This window comes from Bactrocera neohumeralis, chromosome 4 (assembly GCF_024586455.1).
Source record: "Bactrocera neohumeralis isolate Rockhampton chromosome 4, APGP_CSIRO_Bneo_wtdbg2-racon-allhic-juicebox.fasta_v2, whole genome shotgun sequence".
Lineage (NCBI taxonomy): Eukaryota > Metazoa > Arthropoda > Insecta > Diptera > Tephritidae > Bactrocera > Bactrocera neohumeralis.
The window spans coordinates 52,272,192-52,297,498 of NC_065921.1; the positions used below are offsets into that span (position 1 = coordinate 52,272,192).

At 36.6% G+C, this 25,307-nt stretch overlaps 2 pseudogenes; both read left to right on the forward strand.

The window, feature by feature from the left end:
• Positions 1–13,138: 13,138 nt before the first annotated feature.
• Positions 13,139–25,093, forward strand: LOC126755754 (uncharacterized; annotated as a pseudogene).
• Positions 21,951–22,597, forward strand: LOC126754609 (uncharacterized; annotated as a pseudogene).
• Positions 25,094–25,307: the final 214 nt, after the last annotated feature.

The following is a 25,307-nucleotide window of genomic DNA, read 5'->3' on the forward strand; positions in this document are numbered from 1 at the left end:
TTTTAGTATAGATTTATATAATAGTAATTTATTTTCAAGATATAACTGCGATGTATGCCCAAGTAGCCAATATCATTGTTTGGTTTTTATTTTTAATTGTTTATTTTTGGCTGGTACGTGTGTGTGCTTAATTTAATTTCCTGTGGGTGCATATAATATTTAATGTTACATATATGTATGTACATACACTTATATTGAAATTTAGTATTTATTATATATATTTTATATTTATCTTTATATTTATTTACAATTTTTTTAGATGAGGCCCCAACGCAATTATTTCAACCGGTGCGCCCGTACAAAAGTTGCTGCGTTAGCAACTGTGCCGGTGGAGCAAAACTTTTTACGTTTCCTAAAACGGAAGTTGCTAGAAATAATTGGGTTAAGGCCTGCAATCTTCAGTTACCACTGAAAAAACATTTATATATATGTGAAAGACATTTTCACAATAAAGATATCTCGTCAAGGCGCATTTTGAATGAAGCTCTTCCTGTGCTAAATTTAAAATTTGAAGTTGACGAAACTAGTCAGCAATCGCCACAGTGGGTTTTGCCGCCGGTTGTACAAACATATGATGTTTTAAAAACCGAGTGTACAACACCAAATGATATGTCATTTGAAGAGATGGGAAATCCAAATGACATATCATTTCAAGAATTCGAAAAATATTCCCGCCTTCATCAAATAGAAATGAAGTGCGAAGATAGTGAGAATATCACTGTTCTCGACCATGAGCATTACGCTCGAGTAGCTAGGGGTTTTCAAAGTAATTCTTTGAGGCAAATGAAAAAGATTAAAGAGCTAAAAAGGAAAGTTTTCCTGTTGACAAAAAAATGTCAAGCTCTGGAAAAAAACGTCATAATAACAGGCGATGCTAATGAACATGCGATAACATTCGCAAAGATGATTTTAAAGAAAAAAAACTCCTACGATGAAAAGGAGAAATCAATGGCTTTAAACATCAATTATATGTCGACTAAGACATATAATTTCATGCGCGACGATTTGGGGTTTGCATTGCCCCACAAAAAAACACTTTTGCGTTGGCGTCCGATCCGGTATGTCTGCCCCGGTATCGACGAAAAAGTCTTGAACAATTTAAAAAAAATTGTTCAAGACTTTAAACCAGAAGAACGCATATGCCAACTAATTTTCGACGAAGTCTCAATCAAAAAAGATCTGACGTACAACAAAGTACGAGATGTGATTGATGGCTTCGTCGATAATGGAGAAGGTCACCGGGAAAGCGTGATCGGCAATAAATGCTGCTTCTTTATGTCGAAAGGCATAGTCGCAAAATGGAAATATGTGATTTCCTATTATGTGGCAAAAGATGGCGTCAAAAGTGAGAATTTGTTGAATATGCTCAAGAGCAATATAAATGCCGCAGCAGAAATCGGACTTAAAATCAAGTCAATAGTGTGCGACCAAGGTGCACAAAATGTCAAATTGAGGCAACTGGTAGGCGCTACACCAGAAAAGCCATATTTCTTTCACAATGAAAGAAAAATATATATGATGTTTGACTATTGCCATTTGATTAAATGCATGCGCAATATGTTACTAAAATATGACGTTGAAACGCAAGATGGGCTGACAACTTTTAAAGTTGTGCGTAAAATATATGCCATAGACCAGGCGAACGTTAATTTTAAAATGTGCCCTAAATTAACCTATTCGCATGTGTACCCCGGAAGCTTGGAAAAAATGTCAGTGTCAAGAGCGACACAAATATTTAGCAATTCGGTCGCCGCGGCAATTGAGATGTCAATTAAGGAAAATTTATTGGGCTCCGATGAGCATTTAAAAAAATGCGCCAAAGCAACCCAACTGTTGGTGAAACGGATGAATGATCTGTTCGACGAATTGGATTGTAAGACGCTTTGCAATCCAAATCCGCGAAGAAGGCCAATACGTAGAGATTGTATTGAGAAAATTAATCGTTTGAAAGATCACATCGCCTATATTAAAAATATAAAAAAGCCTACCAGTCAAATATTGTGCCTCGACTCATTTGTATTAACGATAAATGCAATGATCGAATTGAGCGGCGATATATTCGATGAATATCCGAATATATCATTTATACTCTTAGGGAGGATGAACCAAGATGCCTTGGAAAACTTTTTTTACAAAATAAGAGCAAATTTAGGATGCAATAATCATCCATCAGCACACGAGATGCAATATATTGTTGCAAGGCTAGTGTCCATGCATATATTGCGACGCAACTTCTCGCAAACAGGCAGCAATTGCGAAGAAGACGACGATGAAAACCTTGATTGGAATATTGGCCAGGAAGACGACCTTAAAGAAAATTTAAAACCGTCTGAGCAACTTGCCGTGGAACAAATATATGTTCCAGATGAGCACTTTGCTCAGACCGAAAAACCAGCAGAAATACAGGTTCGTCGCTATTATACTGGATATGCAATATACCAGAAGGTTTTCTGCAGATTAAAATGCGAAAAATGTGCATATTTAATGAGGAAGAATGATACTTCTCTACAAGCCTCATCGGAAGCCCTTATAAGGTCCAAAAATTATAAAAGCGCGGATGACCTAAGGCTGGTTAATCCCAATGATTGAGTCTTCGAGATAAGCCGCCTTCAAATGAGCCTCTATAAAGATTTGTTTAAGGAAAATTCTTGCAGAGTGGGTATAAAATCGATGATTTTAGCCCAGATTACTGCAATTACCGAACAAAAATACCCAGAGTGGTACAGCGAGGCTGGAGATTGCCTCGAGCATAGGCACCAATTTTTAGATTTTTTAATAACAGTTTTACTGTTTAAAAACGCGAAATGGCTGGCACAGCAACAGGAAGAGTCTTACAAAAATGAAGTTAAGGCGAGATATTACAATAAAAGAGAGAAACTAAAGAAACTGGTAACATGAGTAGATTGTAGGCCATATTTAATTTTTCTAGCAACTTCCGTGTTATAAAAGGTAAAAGAAATACATATGTATATGAAATACAAATACAATATAAATACTTTACATTATTCAAATAACTAAAATGCATTTCTCTCTTCTCATTTCAGATTCTTCAAAAACTAATTATGTTCTTTTTATTTTCAGGGTAGAATTAAGATGTAAATAGTTTGTAGTAGTAGTAGTAGTTTTAGTATTAGTTATTGTTAGTTAGTTTCAGTATTTATTAATTTAGTAAGTAGTATGAACACGTGAGCCAAGCTTTGAAAAAAGCTGGTGAAAAAGACCTAATCTTTATTGATTAGGTTGTGTGAGAATTTGTGGTTGTGGGTAGACAAATTCTGAAAATCGTGTTTAATTAAAATTATATTCTTTTATATGTTTATTTCTAATAAAATTAATTTTCTTTTTATTTTTTCATTTCAGTTTTTAATAAATTAAAATAAGTTTTTTAATAAATTTAAATAAGTTTAAATAAATTAAAATAAGTTTTTTACTAAATTAAAATAAATGTACATGTATTTTCATTTTTATTTAATTTTCAATAAAAATTTTAAAAATTATTTGCCCTAGTTGTCCATTTTATTTTCTCACACATTTCAGCCGATTTTTGTAGAAATTTGACTGGCGTAGAAGCAAAATGCGAAACAATCATACATATATTATGTCGTTTGCACATTTGTCTGTATGTTTGCGAAAGCAAATGCTCTACAAAAGCATATTTCTATACTTAAACAAACAATGCACAGGCATACAAACATACATATGCGTACACATGTGGATATGTCACCAACAAAAAATTGATCTTCACAAGTCAATATGGCAGCCAAATTGGCGAAGAACAAGTGTAGTAAATTTTACAACAAAAACGATTTCATTCATAAACGCAGGCGCAAATTCCACAAGCGATCTCGCTTCATTCATAAAAACAGAGGCCGTAACATATCCCCGAGCATGCCTTTGCGAACAAGTCTTCCCGCAAAAATCTGCGTCGATATGTATTCACGATCATACATATGCATACATATATACATATTTACGCATTTTTGTAGGCGAAGCTGCTACAGCGGCAAGGGGTGACAATCGGCGGCCATTACTTTTTTTTCGGCACAACTCCGATTTTCTACCAGCAAATGCTGTGACACTTGTGCGCTTCGGCCTTGGTTGCCCGTGACAACATAGATGCCAAAAGATCCGTGCGGCCATTATTGAATGTTTGTACATATGTGGCTCGAATTTGTTGTAAACATATAGACAAATGTGCCAAAGAAATAATATATGTATATGCCATAGAAATTCTATTGCTACGAATATGGAAATGACAACAAAATAATGCGAATATGCATATTTCATGAAGGTCATTAATTGTTTATATGAGCACATTTAAGTTCTTTGGCACATCTTCATTTTATAATAGTCGAAATTAATATAATTTTTGAAATAATAATTTATTTAAAATTATTTTTTTATTTAATTTTATAATATAAAATTTTTACCATTTTTCGGAAAACAATGGTTCATACATACATACATATACATATTATAATACAAAATAATCATGCATATGTTCTCTGGTTCATATACATAATATAAAATAAGCATGCATATGTCACTCAGAGAATGCTTTTTTACGTTTTCTGTGTTACTTTGTAGATTTTTCTTCAAAGCATTTCTCTTTATTCAATCTCGCATGAATTCGCTCGTTTTACATATATTTCTGCCAGAGAACGTGATCAATTCTGCTAAATAGCAGCGAGAATGGTGAATTCCGTTCCAAAATCTTATAAGCTCTGTTAGCCGTCCAATCGAACATCATACAGATTTCGATTTGCACCTTGTGGTTTCTCTCTGTTTTATGTTCTCTGGACGATTTTGTTTCTAACGACATTGAGGATGCCATAATATTTTGGGGTACCTTTTTGAGGCTCATATATCTGGAGGATCCTATCCACGCTTTTCCTCCAAGATGTGAATTCTCCCGGATTTCCGGAGAACTCCCGAAGACATCGTACCACATCTGGTATTTTGTCTAATTCAGAGACATTCCCGGGTAGTCTTGAGTCTATGGTAATGTCCGTGAAATTTGAAAAGTTGGAATTTAGGTTAAGGGCGGCTTGAACCATGTTTCGCCCTTCAGTCCTTAAGACATTGTTCACAATTCCTGTGATTACGGTAGTTAACTCATCCATAGAGAATGCATAAGAAGAGGCAAGAGGCTAACCACAAGGTGCTGGTGGCCCTTGGGGTGCATTAAGTATTGGTGGCCGAACGCGGTTGGCAGGATTAGCTGGCATGATTGATATATTTGTATTATTTACTTTTTATTTTAGGAATTTAATTTATCCCTAGCTTATTTTGTTTTGAGTTAAAACTTTCCTTTTTAAATTTTTCACTTTTAGTTAGCTTTTCTATATAATATTATCTCGTCTAGTTCAATAATTTTTTTTCTGAATTACGCTCTCTTTCTTAAATTATGTCACTATTCTTAGATTGTGTTCACTTGTGCATTAAAGATTTCTTAAACATAGTTTGTTTCACATTAAACAGTTTCACTTTTTATATTTTAAAAATTCTTTTACATATGTATGTGAATATATTATTATTGATTCTTAAAATTAATTCTTACTCTAGTAGCAGGAACATTCTCCTGGGCAGGCGGCTAACGTCTTGCGTTTCCCGTTTGCTATTGGCGACTAGGGGGCCTCTTTTCCTGCACTTCTGTTGAGTCCTAGCCCAAGCCTTCGCCGTCTATGGGGTGGTAAGTATTATCCTTGTCTTCTAATGGTAGCCGCTGAGTATCACGACAGCACAAACTTTTTAACCAAGACTTGTGGATACACCCGCGAATTGTATTGATACTAAACGCGACTAGCGAAGGCCCCACGTTGGGCGCCAGTTAAGAAATTTTATGTTAATTTCTTCAAAAAAAAATTTTATTTATTACTTGTTCGTTTCATTACAGAGCTAAGACTAAACTTAAAAATTAATTTACTTAAAAGCTAAGCTAAGTTGCACTGGCCAACTGCTGACTTTGTTGCCGATTCTCCGAATTGGCTTATTTCGGTTGCGCGTGTTGGATTTCCGCTTCACGCCGAAAAATGAGCTTTTATGCTGATGAAAGCGTCTGGCTTTTGCTGTGGGAAATATTGTGCAACTAAAGATGCATTTCCGCTATGATTTGCTCATTATTGCTGATTACGTTTTATTACTTTTATTTATTTAGTAATTGTTAACATTTGCCATGTTAACATACTTAATTAAAATACATTCTTTCTCTCAAAACTCCCTTGAGGCGTGACAAAGTAAGTCGTTTCCATTTTTTATTAACATATGTAAATATGCATGATATCATACGGTTTTATCAAATATAAAACCTATATAATCCGTTTGATCGATTTCTAAACGGGAGCAAAAAACAGTTTGACAAAATATATCATCCATATATTTTTATAAATAAAAAAGGAAATCATTTACTGCCTTATAAGCTTACCCTTGTGTATACAAACAACACCCACTATAACAAAAACCCAACAAATTATTATCAAGTATTTACTTGCAAATCTTTCCAGCAACACCCCTTCTGTTTCTTCAAAGAGTAACCAGGATTACACAAAATAAGTAGGCAAAACGCATAAAAACAATAATTCCAATGTAGAAGCGAGTCTAAATACAAACATACATATTTACATATTCACTTATCCAAACCATACTCATAAAATACATAAATGATTAGTACTTACTAACATATACAAATAAATATTAAAATATTGAAGCATATACTTCTTAATCCGCAAGTGCAGACTCAAAACTTGTTTAAACCCCAAGCCAGCAATAACATACAATACAATATATATATTAGGATGTTTTTTTTTTGCATTATTAATTTTTTCAGTCCCGTCACTAAATTTCCTTGGAAATACCCTAAAACAAATCTCTGAAAATTTTAGCCCTTAATATTAACATTAAGAGCTGGACCAAGGCATGTAAAAGTTTTCCATACAAAACACAACGATTGTGATTTTTTATCTTTAAATTCCTACAGATCTGAGGAGTCTCATGGCATCGCTATGACTTTAGACGCATATTTCTCAGAATTGTTCACTATATAAAAGTGCCCAGCGCAGCAAAGTCGTAACTTACACCGGCGAGATAGTACGGGGCTCTAAACCTGATTTTGCCATGAAATTCGCATTTTTTTGTATATATCTCGTAAATGACAAGAGCTATAGAAAAAATGTTCATCACAAACTTGTAGGAAATTTTATTTGCTACAAAAAAGGTCCGAGGTCAAAATCGCTATCATTAGTACTCTCGAGATATTCGCCTTTTTAACCCTGGTCGAGACCAACGGTCTGATACACTTAGTCGAGACCAATGGTGCTTGGCTAAGCCAAGTGGTGTTTACATACATTTGTATGGAAATACGTGTTGTATTTACGCTCATATATGTACAATATAGATATGTACATTTTTGAAATTTCTTACCTCTCGATTTGGTTGAAATCAAATTGACTGCCTTGTTCACGCTTGGCGTTCACAAAAAATGTAACATTTTGAGAAAAATTACATTTTTTCTTAACCTTTTAAAACGCTATAGCGGCTAAAGCGGGTCAAATAAATTGCACCGGTTAGGTAATTTAAAGAGCTTTCAGAAATGTATAATTCGCCCCCAAGGCCTCACCGGGGGCGTGGCAATAGGCGAAAATGTGTTTTTACCATGTCCCCCCCTTTTGTTTCACTACAGTTGGGTGGTATAGGGCCGGGGAGGATCAAAACCTCTAACCCTACCAGGGGCGTGACAATAGCGCTCTTAGAAAATTTAACATTTTGAGAAAAATTACATTTTTCTTTACCTTTAAAACGCACTAGCGGCTAAAGTATTTGACCTAGATAAACATACAAACTAATTTGTTTGAAAACAGATAAATCAACCGTGCGAAGTGATAGAAAGTTCATATATTTTCATACAATGTAATGGGTTGTCAAAAAAGTCTTGCGGTATTTTTATTGAATTTTTATTTTTTTAATTGAAATGAATTTTTGATGACTCATGCCCAGCTCTTGACCGATACTACGGCTGCTACTATGCCAGTCTCTTTCGACCAATTCAGCAATTTTATCGCAATTTCCGACGACAGGCCTTCCGGAGCGTGGCGCATCTTCGACCACCTCCACACCAGAGCGAAAACGTTAAAACCATCGTTGTGCGGTGGAACTGGAAACTGTATCGGGTCCATAAACTGCACAAATTTTATTGGCGGCTTGAGATGCAGTTTTGCCTTTATCGTAGTAGTACTGTAAAATATGCCGTATTTTCTCTTTATTTTGCTCCATGTTTGCGACGCTATAACTTACGAACGATTTAAAAGAAACGGCAATCAATCAAACACGTTAGTTAGTTTCACGTTAGCGCGTGAAATGAGCTTTCCAAAAAGGTAAAGCATGACCCGATGCGACGAATAAAACTAGAACTACGCGCTTTCAGCGCCAACTAGCGAAAATACCGCAAGACTTTTTTGACAACTTATTATATGGGGTCTAGCCAATCACCATTGGTGCACTATGGTGTTATATTATAATATCCTTTTTTCGTCCTTTTCGATACGATATACATGAATTTTTTTCTGAATTCTATAGACAATAAAATTCTAGGAAGCTACCTGGAAGCGCAAGTCGTTTGCTAAACTCTAAATATATTTAAATAACATTTAAAAACAAAATATGCCTGGCCAGACCCGAGGGTCTCGATGAGGGTTAAGTAGGGTTGTACGGAATTTTCATACATTTTTTATTACAAACCATCTATGAAAATTCTATAAAGCCCTACGAATATCTCGAGAAGTATTAATGGTAGCGATTTTGACCCCAAAACTTTTTTGTAGCAAATTAAATTTCCTACAAGTGTGTGATGAACATTTTTTCTATACCTTTTCGTTTACGAGATATGTATATAAAAAAAATTCCAATTTCATGCAAAAATGAAGTTTAGAGCCCCGTACTACCTCGCCGGTGTGAGTTACGACTTTGTTGCACTGGGCACTTTTGTAAAGTGAACAATTCTGAGAAATATGCGTCTTAAGTCATAGCGATGCCATAAGATTCCTCCGATCTGTAGGAATTTAAAGATAAAAAATCACGATTGTAGTGTATTTTGTGACGGGACTAAAAAAATTAATAGTTAAAAAAAAACACCCTAATTTTATATGTATATACTTATACAAAAATTAATAGCAAAATGTGTTGCTAAGCGCATAACTCAACAACGCCTGGACCAATTTGGCCAATTCTTTTTTCTAAATGTTCGCTGAGGTTCAATGATGTTTTTTACGGCGAAAATTCGAATAATTACTGGAAAACCCCTAAAAACAGCCCTTTCCTTTTTCCCATACAAACGAACTAATGTTTGTTTGTTAGTAACGCTAATGCTCGAGAAAGGCTCTAACAGTCTTGATGAAATTTTCAGAGGTTGTTCGCTGTGGATCAGGGAGGGTTTAGAAACAAAAATACCTTATAATTTTCATGAGGAGAAGTCGGAAAATTTGATAATTCAAAAAAAACTTTTTCAATACAAATCTTTTTTAAATTTTTGTTTGTTTTGTTTTTCAATATTTTGATTTGTAAATTATTTGAATCGTTCAATTTCGGTCGCTTGCTTTTTTATTCAAAAGAAAAATTATTGAAAATTATTCATTGAAAACTTTACGTGTGCTTCACACAAAGTAATCAATTGCGAAGAGGTCGCACTAATATTTGTCGGCGTTATTTTTGCCATCAACGTATGGCAGCCCAAAGAATGGCAAGAAGTACTCCCAAAATGCGATGACATACGTGCGGAATTATGGATCGCGGTCAATCAGCTAGCGATCGTAACGATATCACATCATGACTTTTCAGACAACAGCTACGATGTTTGATGGACTTTATCTTGAAGCAACGTATATGTGGTGCTGTTAGATGCTAGATGTACTCTGTTGAGTGGCAAAAGAGAGGTTTGCCGCACGCAAACATTCCTTTTTGGATGGTGGTTACACCAGATCAAATTGATGAAATCATTTCTGCTGAAATTGCTGGTGCAGAGCAAGATCCAGTATTATACGAAATGATGAAAACCAATATGGTTCATGGGCCTTGCGGACAACACTATCCACTCTATCGGCGTCGCTTACCAGACGACAATGGTTAGAATAGTGAATATCGAAGTTGACAACACATGGATCGTACTATATTCACCATTATTGTCTAATTCACATTCAAAACTCATATCACTGTTGAGTATTGCAGTTTGGCGTAATCGATAAAATACGTTTGTAATTACGTCACCAAAGGAAGCAACATGGCGGTTATTGGTTTTGAACGATAAAGTCGATAAGTGAACTGCAATAAAGCGCTTTGTAGGATATTTACTCTTGCAATTCATGAACGTTTTACGACTGTTGTGCGTCTCGCAGTTAATTTGGAAAATGGCCAAAGAGTGCGTTTCAACCCAGAGAATACAGTGGAAAACCTCCAGCAACAAAATTAACATTGCCGAGTTTTTTCTCGTCAGTGATCCGTTTGCGTGAACATTGCTCTATTCGGGAATACCTTGATTTTATACGTGGAATGCATCGTCGAAATAATAGTTATGTTGAAAGCAAGGCAAACCAGTAGATGGACATCCAGGTGTCATTAATACGAATTTTCACAATCCACCCGAAAAAATCATGATTGCTTCTAACTTCGGTTGCTATTGATTAATGTACGCGGTTCAGCTTAATTTGAGTTAATAAGTAGTGTGAATGGTGTAAAGTGTGCAACTTTCTGAAAAGCATGCCAGCAATTACAATTGCTGGGACATGATAATCACTGGAATCAAACGATGGATGATGCGATAGCTACTCCGAATGCAAATGAAGTTCGCACACTTTTTGCGATAATCATTTCGACATATCAGCCTTCAAATCCGCGTCAATTATGGGATACGAACAAAAATGACATTGCCGAAGACTTTTTACATCGTATTCGCTAAGAATTGGAAAAAGGTCAATTCCGATTGATACTTCCTGTGGTTTGATATCAATTCCATCTACCGTTTATCAATTCACGAAAGACAAACTCATGACGAATGTTCGGACATTGGCCAAATTATCGTAACTACGATAGCTGCAAAAAATACCGATATTAATGACTTAAATTGGAAGATTCAAAGTCAAATTCCGGGAGACTTGCGCTCATACAAATCTATCAATCGTCTTGACAATGAAGACGACGCCGAGAATTATTCAGTGGAATTTCTAAATTCTTTGAAGAGGCTTGGTATGCCACCGCATCATTTGCGTCTCAAAGTTCGATCTGTCATTATTTTGTTTCGCAATCTTCATGCGCCGAAACTGTGTAATGAAACCTGACTGATTGTGACGCAGCTATCGAATACAAAGGGGCAGAATGCTTGATTCTACGAATTCCTCTGAGTTCTAACGATTTGCCATTTCAGTTCAAACGTATTAATTTTACAGTGATAATATAATATATAACATACAAGATAAAAGTCACACATTCGTGTCAAATCGAAATAGTTAATTTCAATCATTGTTTGAACTCTGTAAGGGAGGTCATAAATTAAGATCTTGCGAGAGATTCAAAAAATTATCCGTTTCAGAAAGAAACAACAACACAAACTTTGCATAAACTCTCTGTTAACGCCGCCCCGCCCAATTTCTTTTGCCACGTCTGTATCAGCAGAGTAATCTTTTATTTTCTTCCTTTTCGAAGTTTTAATTAGCGCGCAACTAAACTCTAACTAAAAAAAGTTGCGCGCGCTCTCTCTCCTTTTGCGACCGCTCAGCTATACAGACGTGGTAAGTGTTGTTCCAATTTGTTATAATTAAATATATTTATTATAGAAACTTTTTGGTTTTTATTTAATATTTGTGGAATCATTTGCGCCGACCGTTTCCCCACGGCCAACCACATCTTTGGAACGAGCGAGCACCGTGCTCCACCACCCGAATTATCATTGGTCCTTCGAGCCGGATAACAGGTAACAAGTTGATTTTCATTTAAAGTGAAAGTGCATAATTTGCCCAATTTAGCAACACGCAAGTTACAGCCAAACATATTTTGGAATTGTGCTCTGCAAGCTATAAGGCAATAGATTGGTTAATTTGTGCATAATTTATGTACAAAACCCATTGTGCTGTGTGTAGTGGAGACCAAAACTTATTTTTGGCACTCGACCCACAAAATCAACGCACAAGACTGCAGGTAGTATTGTACTTCATTTAAGTACAACAATAAATACACCGGACAAATGCACTGAATATTTCACTTTATAAAAAAACAAAAATCACATACACTGTTATCCGAATAAAATTATAAATTTCTTGGACGCACAAACCTCGTCTGGAGCGTCAACAATCTCTCTCGGTTTTTTTGTGTTTTCTTGTGGTTAATTTGAGTCTAGTCGCTCAACTCTGCCTTTCCATATATGTATTTCTCGAATAGCAATAAAGGCAAGCAGCAATAACGCAGCTGCAGTTTCGCGAGTGCAAACAAAAAAAAAAAAACATACAAAATTACAAGTGATGTGAGAAATTAGAAAACGTGAAGTGAGCGACAGCAAGAAAGCCAAATAGCTAAGGCTAAACAACAAAGGGAGAGCAGCACCGGCAAAGCAGCACCGGCAAAGCAGCATAGGCAAACAGCAAAGGCAAAGACGCACAGGCAAAGCAGCAAAGGGAGAGCAGCAAAGCAAAGCAGCGCAGCAGCCATCCCAGAAGGACAGCAACAAAGAATAGTGTAGTGGGGAATTCGAAAATAACCCCGTGAACCAAAGTGAAAGTGAAGTGCTTGTGAATTTTTATCTGCATTTACATATATTTGGATTTAAATAAAGCAACTAAGCACAAATCAATTTTGTTTGTGTACATAGTCGAAGACTAGGCGTGCAAGTGCATTGGGCCGATTACCCAGCAAGCAAATACAAATTAAATTTGGGAAAAATACTTTGAGAAAATAGTTTACTAAATTTATTTTTTTTTGTGTCTTCGAAAATTCACGCTTCACTGAGAAACAACGCACTACTAATTTGTAGCTTGTCCGTGATTGGTTCTATAACTTTTGAACTTTTGCAACATATTTGCAAATATTTTTAAATTTTAATTTCAAGTTTTAGATCCGAGTTTGTGCAACTTTTTTTGCAGTTCCGGTTCAATTTTCGAAAACAATGGAATCCATCATAGCCTTTACCACTGCTGCAGACGCTCTACTGGAGTTTGAGGAGTCTTTTACTCCAACAGCAAACAACCAAAGTGCCTACTTTCTGGAAGTACAACAAACTGAACTGAAATCTCTGTGGGCAGAGGTAAAGTCAGAATACAATACATACAATACACAAAAGTGGATCCTTCCGACACAAGCTCAATTGACGACATTAAGCTTAAATATTCAAGCTGTTACCATGCGTATGTGTGTTGCGCGGCCTTGATGGGCGAACACATGCACAACCTCACGGCGTTCAACCAAAGCTCAACTTCAAATTCAACGGCGATTCAACCTGAACGGTTACAACAAACGGTAGAACCCGTGATGTATACCATGAACTTACCGCCTTGTGATACCGAAATATTTCATGGCGATTTTACAATGGCCCTCATTTCAGGGATTTATTCGTTAGAAAAGTTATTCCATCTGAATCAAAAAACGCGAGGTGAAGCAAAAGCTATTGTTTCGAAAGCGCCACTGACGAATGACGGATTCGCATTGGCTTGGAATAATTTGTTGTGTAGGTATGAAAACAAGCGAGTGCTTGTGAACACACAATTAAATTTATTGTTCAAGCTCCCGCACATTTCAACAGAATCTGAGACCGAACTTAGAAGCAAAGAAGTGCGCTGTCACCAACCGCCTTAATAAGAGTGCGAGCTACTACAAGGTTAATAACAGTGCGTTCTATGATTAGCCCGAGTTCCGCAAGTCAGCGCCAGTCGCGGTAATTTTGGGAGCGGACGTCTACTCCCGGCTCATGCTGCCAGGGTTAAAACCAGCGGCAGTGGGATAACTCATCGCCCAAAATACGACACTGGGATATATAATATCCAGCGTCGTACAATAAAGTGCACTGGCTGCCAACGCCTCTCACATTTACCACCTACTCAGGATCGAGTTAGACTCGAGTCGTCTCGCCGACCTCGGAAGGTGGTGACTTCTATGCGAATTGGCGGCATGGCAATGACCGACTGAGACTCGATTCATCTCAGCGGCATTTCCCGGACCGAACCAGACTCGATTCGTCTTGCCGGCCACCCCATCTGCAAAGAAGACGTGGAAGAGGAAGTGCAGGAGCCAGTTAGTTAAGTTAGCTTTAAGTAATTTATTGTAAACAGCATTTGCAGTAATACTGCTAGGCGGGGAGAATGTTAACGCCGCCCCGTCCAATTTCTTTTGCCACGTCTGTATCAGCAGAGTAATCTTTTCTTTTCTTCCTTTCCGAAGTTTTTTCGAAGTTTTAATTAGCGCGCAACTAAACACTTCTCTTCTTTTGCGACCGCTCAGCTATACAGACGTGGTAAGTGTTGTTCCTATTTGTTATAATTAAATATATTTATTATAGAAACTTTTTGGTTTTTATTTAATATTTGTGGAATCATTTGCGCCGACCGTTTCCCCACGGCCAACCACATCTTTGGAACGAGCGAGCACCGTGCTCCACCACCCGAATTATCACTCTCTGTCGACTTCTCATATGACAAAAGACTGTGAAAGGAAATTCAATTGTGTATACTGTCAACGAAGACATCACTCATTGCTTCATGTTACCATTTTCAAAATATGACGAAAAATTCATTTCAAAAAACCCGTGGTTAGTCGCTACAACTACATCAAGTAATCCCGAAACCTCAAACCCCGAAAGAAAAGAACAACCATGTTGCTCTACAGCACCAAAAATTCAAGCGCTTCATTCAGAAAATGAAAGCAGAATTCTGCAGTCATTACCATTGAACATAAGGGTGATTTATTCAAACTATGTAAAAGCGTTAATAGATCAACGCTCTCAAAGATCCTTTATATCCAATAAAACATTCCAATTTTCAAATTTCGGGAATGGGAGGAAGAATTATTCAAAATTCAAATAAAATATGCCCAATCACCATAGTTTCTCCAAATGCGGACATACGAATAAATGCATAAGCCGTCATTCTACCGCAACTTACAAATTTGCTTCCAAGCTATGAAGTTAATAAAATACACTGGGAAAAATGCTCACGTCTCAAATTAGCAAAACCAAACTGTCATATCCCATCACAAATCGACATATTATTAGGCAGTGACTTAATACCTCAAATAATTCTTGAAGGTATAGAGAAAATCTCCAATAAATTGTTAGCGCAAAATACAATCTTTGGTGGATTATAAGTAGCCAAGTCATTGAAAAAATAAATTCTTTCACAACACAAGTGCAAGATATCACAAACGAATATTTAAATAATGAACTTAAAAAATTTTGGGAAGTAGAAGAAGTACACCAGATTACTCAACTTTCGGAAGAAGATCAGGCATGCGAAGCCTATTACCAGTCCACAACAACAAGAAACGAACATGGTCGTAATTTTGTGCGACTGCCATTCAAATCCACCTTTCCTGCACCTATAGCTCTAGGCCACTCTAGAATCTCAGCAGTCCAGCAATTACTAAGCATGGAAAAAAGCCTGATAAAGAAAAATGAGCTAAAATCAGCATATGATAATGTGTTGGAAGAACATCTTGACCTCAATCATATGGAAGAAATTGTACCATATGAAAAAATATCCAAAGGTAGATATTTATCTTTTTACCTTCCACATCATGGGGTAATAAGACCAGATAAAATCACAACGAAAGTACGAGTGGTGTTCAGTGCCTCAAAGTGTACGAGCTCAGGCAAATCACTCAATGATGTATTATACGTAGGGCCAACATTACAACCTGATCTCATGTTGCTTATACTAAATTGGCGCATTTTTAAATACGTTTTTAACGGGGATATGTAGAAAATGTATAGGCAAATTCTGGTACAAGAAGATGACCAAGATTTCCAAGGCTTAGTCTTCCGCAATTCAACTAATAGTCCAATTAGCGACTACAAACTTAAAACAGTTACCTTTGGCATCAACTGCGCACCCTATTTAGCCATTAGGACATAACATGAAGTTGCAAGAACCTGTGAAACAAATTTACCTTTAGCAACTTCTGTGTTGCAAACTCAAACATATGTGGTTGACATTCTATCAGGTAGCCACAGTATACCATTAGCGGGCGAATCATTATCTCAAGTGATCAAAGCACTAAATTCAGCAGGTTTTCCCCTAAAGAAAATAACATTAAATCATCCCGTAATAATGAAAGATATAAAAAAAGATTACTAGATACTGACTTCCTTAAATTCGAAAAGGCTAGTACAACAAAAACACTAGGGATTCAATGGAATGCGATAACAGATCAATTCTCCTATACAATTGAGTCAATATCTGCAATGTCCGCCATTACAAAACGCCAAATACTTTCCTCGGTGGCAAAACTTTTCGACCCTGCAGAATGGCTTCCGCCAATAATGATTCAAGCTAAAGTTCTCATTCAAGAATTGTGGCAAGATTGCACTGAATAGGATGAACAGGTAAAACCTGTACGTTTAACAAAATGGGTTGAACAACCAACATACTATATCAGAAATTCGAATCCCTCGGTGAATAAATTTCACCCCTAACATTAAGGGGGTCCCTCATGTGAACGCATACATTTTACCACTTTTTAGGAAAATTTGTTTTATGCGACAACAAAATTCAATCATTTTAATTTTTTAATATATTTTTATTTGTATTTTGAAATGTACAGTCGGCGACTATGAGCTGTAACTTATCAAATACTATGAATTTCGGTCTGAATTTTTCACGGCATGTTTTCAATAGGTTTGACTATCAAAATATAAAAAAAAATCGATTTTTCGAAGTGATTAGATAAGAATACCCCATTAACGCAGAGTTACACGGTTTCTGTGATGCCTCTGAAAAGGCTTATTAATCGTATCTCTGGTCAGACTCAGAAATAGTTCTAGCATGGAAGAGATACATACGTATGTACAATAGCTCCAAGCGAAACTCGTACATCCCCTAAAATAATTGGTTTTACTTAAAGTACGGGGAATTACTATTGCAATAAAAATTGATATGTTTCATTTCATTAACGTATTGGGTAATTCATTAAATGACAAAAACAAATTTTTGAATAATCTTTTATTTAAAAAAATAAAAATACGTTATCTAATAAGTCTTCATTTTCAATGCAAAAGCCAAACTCGTACATTTTTAATTTAACAGGCAACTCTATTTCCACGCATATCTAACTTCAAGTAATTTTTAAAGTGTTATTCGGGGAAGTCCCAAGTAACAAAGTTCATTGGAAAATTTTGAATATCGCGTCATTTATCGAAAAAGGATAATAAAAAAAGTGAAATGGGCAGACAAAGGGGACAGACCAGTGTTGAAGAGCGGGAACTAGTAATTCGTCATTACGAAAACCAAAAATCGCTTCGGGATATATCTGAAATTGTAGATCGAAGCCGATTGACCGTTCAGTACATCATGAAACGGTACAAGAGAGATAAAACTGTGAAATATAGATCGAAAGTTGCAAATAACAAAATTTTCTCTGCTAATGATGCACAGTATATTATACGTCAAGTCAAAAAAGATCCATTTATAAGTGCACCGAAACTCGTAACAATCGCCGAAAATGATTTGGTGAAAAAGTGTTGACCACAAACCATAAGAAATATACTGAATTATATACTGATATATAACGCAGAAGAGAAAGGCGAAAGCCTCTTATCAACGAACGTAATCAAAAAGCAAGACTACGATTTGCAAAGGAACATCAATCAAAAGATTTCTCGTTTTGGAAAAACGTGCTATTCACAGGTGAAAGCAAGTTTAATCTTTTCGGTTCGGACGGTAGACCCTATGTATGGAGAAGGTCAAATAAGGCGCTTCTTGCCAAAAGTATGAAGCCCACAGTAAAGCACGGTGGCGGATCGGTAATGGTGTGGGCATCATTTTCTGCACAGGGACCTGGAGATTTGCATTTCATTGAAGGTATTATGAATCACGCTATGTATCTGAACATTTTAAAAGAAAAATTGCCACTTTGTAAAGAAAAACTGGGCCTTGTCGAGGATTTGTGCGGTCGTGGTTGCTTTATAATTGTCCGCATGTCATCGATACACCAGCCCAGAGTCCAGATTTAAACCCCATTGAGAACTTGTGGAGCTATCTCGATACGAAAGTGCAGCAGCGTACAATAAGTTCAAAGGACGAGTTGAAGAGGATCCTCCAGGATGAATGGCAAAAAATTGAACCCAGTTTTTGTGAAAAGCTTGTTAAAAGTATGCCAAATAGATTACAAATGGTTATCAAAAACAAAGGAATGCATACAAAATATTAATATTAACATTACTTTTACTTTTATATAATGTACGAGTTTCACTTTGGCATTGAATCACATGCTATTTTACTTTTTTACCTCACTTGAAGTGTATTTGAATTAAACATTTAGTTTTGATTATTTTGTTTTTGTTACGCACAGTGTTGCAAAACCGGAATTTTTTGGAAATCATATTACCTAAACTGTAATTTTAATTGTATCGATGTGAAACTTCTACAGATTGGTCAGAATGAAATCCCAAACAGAATGAGTGAAAAAAAAATTTACACCGAAAAAAATTGTTGGGTCAAATTTTCAACAAAAGTCAAAAAAAAAATTAAAGTTGTTCCAAAAATTTACAAAAAAAATTTATTTTAATGCTTCTTTTATTTCTGATAAATACCCTATGATTAGTTTTTTAAATAAAGTATAGGGTGGTCCGAACAAGAATTATAAACGTCAAATTTTCATGATTTTTCGATATTTGTTGAAAAACTCTGAAATTTTATATAAAACCAAAATCTATTTCATTTCTTATTTGAAATGTGGCAATAAAAGCTTTAATTTGATACCGGTTTGAAGTCAATAGCTTTAGTTTTAAGAGAGTTATGCTCATTTTTGTGGAGTGCTAGAATAGATGTAGAATAAGAAAAAAATTTGAAGATACTATTTTATTATTATTTTATTTGTATTTTTTTTTTATTTTTTATTTTATTTTATTTTTTTTAATTAATTAAATCTGCAGAAACCTCTTCTGTTTCCATTAGTTTCATACTTCTTTTCTTCTTTGTTTTCTCACAGCATAATGTAAATTCCTTAGGTTCGGGTTTTCATTTTTGAAGTAGTTGGATGATTTCCAACTTCAATATAGTCCTCTTGAATCCAGTCCGTAGCTCCAAGCCGTTCATACATCCTGTTAAACTCTTGAAGACGTGTATTGTACTTATCGACAAACTTTTTCAATTTATCTTTTATGTTTGGAAATATTAAACTACTTTTCACTCCATGCTCATGATCAAGCAATTCCAAAACATCCTCCACGTTTCTTGTTTTACTCTGTTACATCAACTCATGCAGTTCCTGATAGGAAATTTCAATGTATTCCATAATACTTGACTGTCAAAATTATAATTATATATTCTGATGTAATATTCGAACCATTAAAACACTTAAAGACTTATATGAAAAACGCATCAGAAAGCAATTAAATGTAGTAAATGAAGGGAAATCACAAAATAAAAACAATACAAATAAGCGCGCAATAACGGATTATTTCACCCACCTACCTAGACGTAAAAACAAAGGGGGAGAAAGAGAGAGCGAAAGAGAGAGAATAAAATAGTAAAACAACAGAGAGAGAGAAAGGTACCACCACAAGCTAAAAGAAAATACTATATAAAGACGGACACACATGCGGACTAATTAGTGACAAAAAAGAAAAGATGGCGATTAGCCGAAACCGGTCTGAAAATAATAAAAATTTGACGTGGGATGACGGAAAGTCACCCGAAAACCAATATGATTAAATTATTCAATAAGTGATTCCGAGAATTTCCGTTCTATTTCTATGGAATAAATACTGAGAGTGATATACTAAAATCGCCATAACTCCCAGGAGGGCAGGTATGGGCAGCTGATTTTTTCACAGTTCGTTGAAAACAAATTATGTAACATTTCTGTAGTGGTTTGGAACTGGGACTCTCTGGGACTTTTTAGATATTGCTTACCTAACCCAAATTTAAAGGAAAAATGGACCTTTAGTCGGGTTTTCGCTCTAAAAAAGGTGCATATGAAAATGTCTCAAACAACATTCCTTTGTTTTACAGAAGATACTTGTCCGAAGGCAGAGTTTTTTTCCGAATCAAAATATCTGTCACCAAAATCAAATGAGATCATTTTGAATACAGCCCTGAAATCCCCTCTTTTCGTGAAAATTTTGTATATTTGACTTCTAAAAATCAATTAAAAATCAACGGGCCAACATAAAAATAAGCTTTATGTGTTTTTTGTTTACTTGGAATGTCTGTGACAAAATTGCATCATTAAAAACACTGAAAAAAATAATCGGAGAAAAGTTACTTTTCCACTAGCCGCAACACAGTGTTACGTAGTAATATACTAATAAAATATGCAAAAGTTTTTTTGGAAGCGCCTATTTTATTTATGACTTTTGGGATTTTAATAATTTTTTTTGACTTGTACGAGTTTCGCTTGGAGCTCTATCTGTCTAATCGCAAATCTCAAACCTTAGACTTAGTTGGCTCAACAAAATGGCAACATGTTGCAAGTGCAGATAACCCAGCGGATCTTGGGACAAGAGGTTGCAAACCACTTCACCTCACCAGCACTACCCTCTGGTGGAACGGTGCCACATGGCTAAACATGGTCTCCTGTTCGGAATATCATACCCCCGGAAAGTCGGAAAATAGAAAATTTCCATATCATGCCAGAAGAGGATGACATTCTCCACAGATTTTCATCATTTCCTCGAGCACTAAGGGTAGTCGCTTATATGCACAAATTCATTCATAAACTTAAACAAAAGGTGAAAAAATATCAAACGATCTGCGTACTCAGATTATCGCAGCCCTACCACCTGAACGCTGCAATTATGCTTTACTCTTTACCATCACTGGGTTTGATTTTGCTGGACCCTTCCAGATAAAGGCCTTGATGCTAAGGTCTTCCTCATTTAGAAAAGGGTATGTGGCTGTCTTTGTATGTTTTACGACAAAGGCAGTACACCTCGAGCTATGTTCGGATTTGACTACTGCGGCTTTTCTTTCAGCATTTGCCGGCTTTGTCGGACGACGTGAAATTCCTTTAAAAATTATGAGCGACGAAGAAAAAAAGTTTGTCGGAGCTCAAATAGCCACGGAAAAGGAGTTTTTACAATTCATGAAAGAAGTATCCCCCGAAAATGTCAAAAAATATGCACCCCAAGGGATCGATTGGCAATTCATACACCCATGTTCTCCATACATGGGCGGACTCTGGGAATCAGCAGTAAATAGCTTTAAGTTCCATTTAAAGAAAACGGCTGGTAACCATAAATTCAATTGTGAGGAGTTTACTACATTACTCGCTCGTATCGAAACCGTACTAAACTCTAGACCTATCTTACCACTCTCGCAAGATCCCTCCGACTTCACAGCTTTAACCTTAGGGCATTTTTTCAAAGGAGCACCAATTCTGACCATACCTGAGCCAGGCGTGGAGTCGCCTTATTAAACAGATTAAAATTCTCTATCATGATTTCAGCCGCCGGTGGAAGGAAGACTATATAAAGGACCTTCACAAGAGATACCGGTGGAAAACTCAAGAAAAGGCACCAAAACTTGGAGACTGCGTCCTTATACAAGACGATCGTCTCCCCCCTACGGGATGGCGACTCGGCCGCATAAAACAGCTTCATTACGGTTCGACGGTCATGTTCGAGCAATTACAAAATCGAAACCTCGACTAACATAAATGTCTGATAAAAAATGACATCCTATTCATGCCACATAACGTGGCACAAATGTCCATATTATTGTAAATTCCACAATATATAACTAATATCACCATTTCTTTCATAGAGCAATATGGACATGGATATGGCATCATCATCAACACCAACCATGCGTTCGGCTGTTTCCGCCCCTCGCTCAGAAGCTGCCCCAATAGCAGCACCTCGGACCACCACTGCACCGGCAGCGCTTCGACCAACGACAGGCTCCATCGCGACAACGGCAACGCGTAAAAGCACGCCAGCATCACCCGAATTACCAGCGGATCCGCAGCTCATTCGATGTCCACTATGTCGTCGGCCGTATCGGCTAACGCACTGCGGTATCTTTAAAGGCATGCCATCAATGCAGCGCTAGCAGGTGGCACAGGCGCACCGGTATTGCCTGAATTGCCTGGAAACTTCCCACGCAAAACAGGAGCGCCCATCAAATAATCGTTGCCAAATCTGTGTGCGGTCGCATTAAAAGTTGCTGCACAGTACTACTAGACGCGACTCTGGGCGACAACCGGCGCCTCGCACCGGCGGTAACGTCTGGAGTTCTCAAAGAACTCCTGCGACGACATACCCCCGCCGTGGACCCTCTCCAGCAGAATCCCGTCCTGGCGTCAAAATCGGGCAACATCAACAGGGTGCCATCAGCTTAGGCCGAAATACCGCCGGTCAACAGCTCTCAGCAGCGTTGTAGCTACGCTACAGCAGTTACAATGGCTTCTAGGCTAAATATTCGCCCAGGTGGGCCGGGATGGCTAAATGAGTAGCAACGTCACATCACATTTTCATCATTTCACCACACCGAAACACACCAATCACCACATAATCAAAAGCATGCATTCACCTCATCACGCGAGAGAACACTACACATTAACACACACATACGCACATGCACCAAAACACGACGACACCATCCAGCATACCAATTAGAACAAAAGGGAACGAGAAATGATCTCGCACACCTTTTGTCGTTACGACGTTGATCGACCAACATCACCGCTTTCGCAGCATCCCGGTCCGCTGTTTATCCGCCTGTATATATTTAACGTTTTTAAAACTACTATTTCAATTTATAATAATTTTCATCATTTCAATTCATTTTGTAATAAAATTTTTTAAGTGCATTTCGCATAAAATACAAATTTTATAACGATTCTTTTTGGAATTAGTGCTATTTTCCTTTTAACAGAAAGTGTGAGTGGCCTATAAGGTGAGTTTTTGTATAGTTCTAATTGGTTACACTGTACTAATGCATAACAATTTAGATATCATCAGCTTTGTCTATACCGTCTTGGCACATAATTTGATATTATTTGAAATGATGTTGCACTCTTATAATATTGTCTATAGGCGCAATAGTTTTCGAACACACATTGAGGAGTTTTACAAGATGATCTATATACAACGATATGTAACAACAATGAACCAGAAAGCATTTTAATTTTAAATGATCATATAATACCTGGAAACTGCAGCTTTTCGAGAAGATACGCCACCAACAATTGCCCACCAAGTATTCGACGTTCACCTATATTATTACACTGGTTACGTCTGTATGGCTTTGTGCCAGTAAGCGGCTTTGTCTAAAATTAGAGCCTTTTCCGATAAATTTTGTCTTCGATTATGCTGTGCCTTGGCCGCGTTATTGAGTATTTCTCGTTATGTCTACGTGGACAGATTCCGCTGTTGTGGGACCCTTAGACGCCGAAGCGAATGTATTAGAATTATTGTTACTAGATGATTTACGCAAGATTACTAAGGAATCCATCGCCGAGCATGATAATTGCAAAGGAAAAGGCAATATGTCGGTCACCCAATGCTTTCGTTATCGTTTATATGACATTATTCGTCGAAATGTGTTTTCTTCGCCAAGTCAATGCAAGAGCACTATTCGTTTCGTGTGTTCGTTATGTTGGTCTTGAGTGCGACTTTTTTGTGTGGATTTAGGATATTATAGTTACTACTGTGATCAAATTGAAAGGTGAATTTTGTCCATTTCATCTCCTTCAAAGCAATCCCCTCCCGCTGCAATACACTTATGCCAACGAAATTTCCGGTCATCATAGCACTTAGAATGTATATGAAAACGGTGTCCTCGGAGTGGTTATGTGAATTTGCTCTATATCTAGAAGTTACACGCGGTTAAATCAGGTGAATGCGGTGGTTGCGGCATGATATTAGTTGAAAATGTGGCGTAATGATCACGAATAACCAATGCAGTATGAGATGGTGCATTATCGCACTTCTTTGTTCCATAAATTCATACAATTTAAAAATTGAAGAATTCACTTTTAGAGCCTCACAAAACGACGCGTATCTCAAATACCAATAAATATTTTGGCGTGAAATGTAGGATAGATGTCACTAACAGTAGGACTAACTTACAGAAAAAAATACCGATTCGAGTAACACGCGAAGTATAAATTAAAAATTCAATTCATTCAATATGATCATAGTAGCACAGTGATTTTAAGACGGCAAATCTGATTATTGTAGCATCTACTTAGGTTTTGAGATTCTAATAGGAAAATGCGTAATAGTTGAGAATAAGGAATATAGGGATCTTATAGTATAGTAGTATGAGAGTATACGAGTACGATTGACACGTCTGGACGGTTTTCCGCAGATATCTTCGGACTGTCATACTTTCAGTTTTGTTATATAAGGTTTCAGCTTTTTCAGTAAGGCTTTTGGAACGCCAACCTATCTCATTTTATAAAGAGGCAGGTGTAAGAAACTAGTTAAGATGTGTTCTAGCGTGTAAAGATTTGGGTTACGGTTACGTTATTTTCAGCTAGGTCTAACTGCGCAGAATATTCGATTCATAAGTTGGATATTGGAAAGGTGGTAGAATTGCTGATCTTTGGACGCCTGAGCACACCATTCTCGACAACAGTAAATATTTTCTCATATATACAAACACTAAAGACTCTTTCGCTATGTTCTTTTATGATTGTTTGAGTAATATAATCAATTTAGTTTTATATATCCTCACATACAGACAAATTGAGCACGTCATATTATTGCTGTGATCATGAAGATGTTATACTTTCCTTAATCCATTTCGTTTAACTGGTCTTAATTTTTCCGTTGTTAACTATGAAACAGTGGTAGCCGTAGGTGTACTCATATTTACTTATGTAATAGAACTCTTCGCATTTAATTTCGTATAATTTTTGATTCTCAGAGGCACAGGTTAATACGCCTATAGATAAATGGATATAAACAGACCAGATATTGGAACAGTAGTAAATAAGAAAACAGAAATTGAGAAGAATTAATACTGGAAGAAAGATATAATGTTCATAAAATTCAATATAATTGGATACAGATATACTATAAATGTAGTAAACTGAAAGTAAAACTAGAAAAAAACCTTAACTTCGGCTGCACTGAAGCTAATATACTATTCACAGGTGCATTTCTTTTGGTAACTATG